General features: G+C 30.9%; 1 pseudogene; it reads right to left on the reverse strand.

Annotated features, from left to right (window-relative positions):
- Positions 1-3,699: 3,699 nt before the first annotated feature.
- LOC149187542 (F-box/kelch-repeat protein At1g80440 pseudogene) lies at positions 3,700-5,388 on the reverse strand (annotated as a pseudogene).
- Positions 5,389-6,572: the final 1,184 nt, after the last annotated feature.

The raw sequence follows: 6,572 nt of genomic DNA on the forward strand, positions 1-6,572 counted from the left end.
GCTAAAGATATTAATGATGTATCCATGAGTTATGTTTTAGGTTATATATATGTATGTTATGGAAGAAATAATCTAAGAAATTAGGTCGGTCATTATCCATTTTGTTTATTAATATTCAGATTTTTATTTTTATTATTTATTTATTATTATTATTTTAATTAATGAATTAGTTTATTAATTATTAATTTGTTTAGTTAAATAATTAATTTGTTTAATTAATTAATTAAATTGTTTAATTAATTAATTATTTTTTAATTAATTAATTAATTGTTTAGTTAATTATTTAATTTGTTTAATTAATTAATTAATTTGTTAAAATATTTTCAATATAATTTTTAATTATTAATTTTTTCAATTAATTAATTAAATTGTTTAATTAATTCTGAAATTTGTTTAATAAATTAATAAATTTGTTTAATTAATTACTTAATTTGTTTAATTGATTAATTAATTTGTTTGATTCATTAATTAATTTGTTTATTTAATTAATTTGATTATTTAATTAATTACCCTCAACCATGCCAACAAGGGCTCTCAGCTATCAAGGCTCAACTCAGCCACCAAGGCTCAACACAGACACAAAAGCTCACCACAGACCCAACTTAACCAGGTCCAGGGTTTTCTCGGCTCACCCTCAACCATGCTATTCTCGGCTCACCCTCAACCATGGTAAGAGTTTTGTCGGCTGACCCTAAACCATGCCTACAGGAATCCCTGTCCACTTCACTCTTACATGTGGTTTTTGGATTACCACAAATCTACACTGCAAAATGGTTTTTGGCTTACATTACACACTCCAACTCTTGGAGTTACCAAGTACATACTTTACAAAGACCACTGCAAAACATCTAAATTTGCTTACTAATAAATGTATGTGACACATAATACATCACACAATACTATTTTTATTTTCCCAACCCAAAAAGTGCTAGGTGCTCATAACTCTGATACCGTGTTAAATATCCATAAAAAAAATCACAACTATGTAAAAATTACATATTCCAACAAAATTAAATATTTTATTCCAACAAAATTAAATTTAAAAACATTATACTTCTTACTTTATAGGACCAAAAATACATTAACAACTTTATTATATTAAAATAATATATTTTAAATAAAAAACATTGAACTTTTACCAATAAAATAATAAAAAATTATATTTTAAATAAAATACATTAAACTTTTACTAATAAAAAATTATATTAATACATTTCAGAAAAGTAACCAAAAAAAATGTCGATGACATATGACCTAATAGTTTAACATCCAATGCAAAATATATCGACAACTCTTTATATTAAAAAATATAATTTAATTAAACAGACATTGAGTTTTAAAAAAAATCATATTAATAAATTCCAGAAAAATAACCAAAAGGTATCTCAATGACATATAACCTGATGTGCATTTTCCATATTTTCTTAGCATCCAATGCTCATTGTGCTTCTTAATTTGTATATGACAAAAATATATCAACAACTCCGTTACATTACAAAGTATATTTTAAGTGGGAAAACATTTAGTTTTTACCAAAAAATCATGTTAATAAATTTAGGAAAAAAACCAAAAGCATGTCAATGACATATAACCTAATCAGGGAGTAGTTTAGGTTTGTTTTTTTTTTAATATTATTTTTTATAAGATAATGAATTTTAATATTTTAAATCTTTTTAAATATATAAATAAAATTTAAGATTTTATGTTTAAGAGTTAATTTTATTTGGATGTAAGTAAATAAATATGTTAACATTTAAGATTCAAAGTGAAAATATGTCTCTTTACAATAAATTATTTTAAATAATCTAATTTTCTTTGAATAACCATAATAAATCAACCCATATTTAAAAATAATAACTGAGTTATAATAAATTTTCTCACCAAAAAATTAAAACACAACAAAATTAAAAAAAAAAAATAGAAAAACATATATATATATATATCAAAAAGCTAACAGCCTACAGCCGGACTACGCACAAGCTAACAGCCGTATATATATACAGCGAAAAGCTAACAGCCGGACTACGCACAATCGTCACCGCTACCAGAGCGGACCCATTGTGCGACTGTTTCGCATTTTCTCCGTCAATACGAATGATTCTTATCTTGCCGGACGACGCACAACCGTCACCGCTACTTTATTCGGTAAATAAAACAGAGCGGACCCATTGTCCGGCACTTTCCCATTTTCTCCGTCAATACAGATGAATCTTATCTTGCTTTCAGTATTTTCCACATACATATATTTATTTAAAACAGGGACCGACGATGTCTTGGTTGATATCGATGCTATCCTTACGCACCATCATTCTCCGCGCTGCAGTGAATTCTTGGGGGTCCGCGCCATCACGATATTTCTTTCTTACCATATCACATCGCCATCACGATATTTCTTTCTTACCATATCACATCTCATCTCTGCAACTATTTGTTTACCGACAGTGACGTTGAATAAGACTGGCCAAATACTTGGGGAGGGCGCGCCATCGTGATATCTTTGTTTCTTACCGATTCGCGTCTCAGTTCTTTCAGTATTTTGGGTAAATTTTTCCAAGACTGATATTGAATAAGAATTCAAATAATGATTGGGTACAGAAGTTTTTCTTTTCAATCTAGTAGCGGCGTAGAGATGTAATATTTTGTAAGTTAAATAAAAAATAATTTAAGTTTAATTCTAAATTTATTAAAATCAATCCAGGTCAATTTTATTTTTAGTCTAGAAGAGATTTTGGGACTTGGTAGATCTGGATTAAAATAGATTTAAATTGATATTAAATAAGGTTTTTATTTATCAATTTATTATATTTGTAATAATCTAATTTTAACATTTTTTTAAAAATTTAATATATAAAACTTTTTAAAATAAATTTTTAAATATATAAATAAATTCAAATTGGATAAAATTCTATAACTAAATATCTACAAATTATTTCACTAAAACTTAAAATTCTAAAAATTCTAAAAATTCCAAAACAAATTTTAACTAAAATAATTATCCTAAAAAAATAAAAATGTTAGCTTTTAGACGACAGCTATTTGTATCAGTTGATCGCTCCCTTTTTTTCAGACTAACGAAGACAATAAAACAAGGTTTACATCTTAGCGTGCCCTAAATGAGTTCGTTGGCTGCCATCTGCCCTTTATTAAAGTTCTCGGCGTTTCAGTTTGAGTTCTCCGCGTAGAAAAATACTTCCATCATTTTTTAACAACAAAATAAAAAATTGAAAGAACCCTAATTAGATGAACGAATGTCAATACTCTTTGAAAACCTCACACAACATATTTTATAGATTGCATTACATTTTCTATACATTAAAATTTTATAGATTGTATTACATTTTCTAATACTTTAATATGCATTGAATAAAATATTTAGGTAAAAATTAAATAACAGTTGGCCAAGTATATTGAAAGTATATTGAATCAATAAGTTTTCTAAAAAAATATTGAATTAATAAGTGTGGTTTTTATCAAAATTAAATTATGGCAAAAGTTTAAATAATTCTTTTTATTTAAGTTTTTATTATTATCAAGACTAAATTATAACAAAAGTTTAACTAACCTCTTCTATTAAGCCTTTACCATACTTTGTCTCTTCATCTGGTCCCGATAATAAATCGCCCTTGTTAATTCTAAATGGATAATTCTAAATGGATAAGACCAAATTCTTTCTTATTGAATTTCTACTGGAAAACTAACTTTAACTTAAATACAGAAACTTTATATATATTTAATAAAAATCCTCTTCCACGAAAACTTGCTCACTTCAATACAAGGGATCACGAATATACAAGATATATATATAATACAGACATAATCAGTGGCTGGATGAGATAGATGGCCTAGATATTTACAATCCGGACTTATAGAAATCATATTCATTCAGCACCCCCAATGCTGGCAACATGTGTTGCTAATCACTGTACACTGAAACTTCTCGGCTCCCCTCTGCACTATTATAATCCCAAAATTAAGTGGACCCACCAGAATCTGCTCACATCTCTACAGTTATTGCAGATTGAGCAAAACCGTCAAACTCATGTGACCTCTCAATAGGAGCCCACGCCCAAGATTTGTCCAGCATGTAACACACCTGATCGCCACCACTGCAAGCAGAACCGCTCACAAATATCTTGTCACACCACACTGTTGCGCAAGTAACAATATTCATATCTCCAGGAAGAGATGCCACCACTTCCCAAACATTCTCTTTACTATTATAAGACATCACTTGTTGCCTATGGAAGAAATACAAATTCCCAAACGCAGCAACACACGACCTGGGGCATCCCCCAATACTCCACATATTCTCCACTCTGTTCCAAACGCCTGTACTGGGATCGTATACTTCCGCACTCCTCTCGAATCGACCCTGCGACTCTGTCGCATATCCACTTATCACAGTGAATTTCCCATCCATAAAGACTCCCTGGCATTCGTCTCGATCTTGGTTCATTGGGGGAAGAATTTCCCACTTGTCTTCTTCCACATCGTAAGCCTCTGCAGCCAACAGAGCGTTTTTATTCTCATCATGTCCTCCGGCAACATAAATAAGCCCATCAGGAGAAACAGCGCAAGCGAAGAAGGATCGAACCCTGGGCATATCGGCTCCCCTGCGCCATGTACTGAATTTGAAATCATAGATAAAAACATAATTCGTTGCCTCCCAGTGGGAGGGATGCCAACCTCCAATTACAACAAGTTTCTGATCCACCCAAACGCAGTGGCAAAACAGGGGAATCCCATCGGAAAATTGGGGAATTGGAGGCAACCTGTCCCAGGCGCCCTGCAGGGGGTCAAATAGAGTTAGCCCATAAGCAGGCGCTCCCTGCCGTTTACCCTCTGCCGACTTCCCCTGAGGATTAGCTTGAACAAGGCATATCAACTGCTCGCTCGTACCAGTAATCTTTCGTTCCGCATAGAACCGGGGGCTAGTCAGCATAGCCTCCCAACTTCTACACACAGATTTGAGCTTCCCGTGCGCTTTGTAAGACACTCTGAGCAAGCACTCTCGACCGATTTCCTCTGGAAGATCAGGAATAATTTCCATGAATCCACTTACAGAATGATCCTCAACACAAACTGAAGACAGTCCCCAGTTAAATCAAAGAAATTCGAGGCTTCCTTGAGCTATTATCGCTAAAACGAATCGATTGAAGAAGCAAATACCACCAAAAACTCCTTCTAAAGCCTTCGAATGGGGAGCAAAACAGGAAACCCGGGATTAGTATATATGAGCAATATTAAGGCAACCATGGGCAGGTATATACGAGAAAAAGTGAAGGAACAGGGCCTGGATAAAAGCGAGGGCTGAGAAAAAAATAATGGAATTTTGAGTATGGAGGGTGCAGAAGGAGCCAAGTAAAGTAGATGCTTAAGCCGCCCAAACTTTTTTCCAAAATCTTCTAGAACAATATTTGCTTCTCTCTCCATACAAACAAGTTTATCCATCTTCAATGCCATTTGGCAAGTAGAGGACAGTTGATGAGTCAGCCTAACTATATATGGCAAACGATAAGCTCAGTTTGTTCTCGGAACTGTACCTAGTCGATTGAATCGAAGTAACCACGGGCTGGTTTGTAAAAATCACCAGAAGTATCCTGGATTTTCTTCTTTGCTGGTTTGTCCACGTCATTATCCCCTCGCCTGGAAACGGACCATTATTATTGAGTGATGTGTGGTACAGGTGGGAACCACGTGGATTCCGCATGAATACGTCCTTATCCATTTTACACTCCTTTTACATAGTTATCCACGACACCCTCCCAAAAAAAAATTCCATACCACTTTCCTAATAAATTACGTTAACTTTGTTCTCCAATCTCGAGACTATGGTTTTCAGAGCCATGGTAATTTAATAATGTTTTTTTACATTTTAATATGTCAATGAAATTTTAAAACTTACAATTAAAATTGAATTTCATACGCATTAATTATTATTGTAAAAAATATTAAATATATCGCATTTTAATAATCAATATTTTACTTAAAAATAAGACATAAAATCAAAGTCGGCCACTAACAGAAAACAAACCTAATTGAATTAAAAATTGTATCACTGTATGTCGATTGTGAATATAAGTTTGTTACGAGATGCACGTTTTTTATTTAAACAAGATTATGACTATCTCAAAAGTTTGGTTATAATATGATGATTTTGATTGGAGTATTTTTAAATTATTAACTGCTTAACGGACGATAATGACGTTGATGAAATTAAAATTTATAATAAATAATTATTTATTTTAAAATTATATGTATGTTAAAAATTAAAATTAAAATTGATATTTTAAATAAAAATTTAAAATTAAGATTTGTATATTATATTTAAAATATATTTATATGAAAATAATTTTGATGATGATAATGATAATTTATATAGATAAAATTAGGTTTATTAAATTTTAATAATATAAAAAATTATTTAGATTTTTCAAAAATTTATTTTTTATTAAAAATGTTAATAAAGTGTTGTAAAATTATTATATTTTTTCCAATTAAAAAGTTAGGGAAGGGTGTTAATGTCACTTTTTTATGGAATTGAGATTTAGTTAAGTGAAAGTGTTTTTTAT

This window comes from Pinus tabuliformis, chromosome 3_1, assembly GCF_031772625.1.
Source record: "Pinus tabuliformis cultivar Carrire ecotype Pingquan chromosome 3_1, CPIR1, whole genome shotgun sequence".
Taxonomy (NCBI): Eukaryota; Viridiplantae; Streptophyta; class Pinopsida; order Pinales; family Pinaceae; genus Pinus; species Pinus tabuliformis.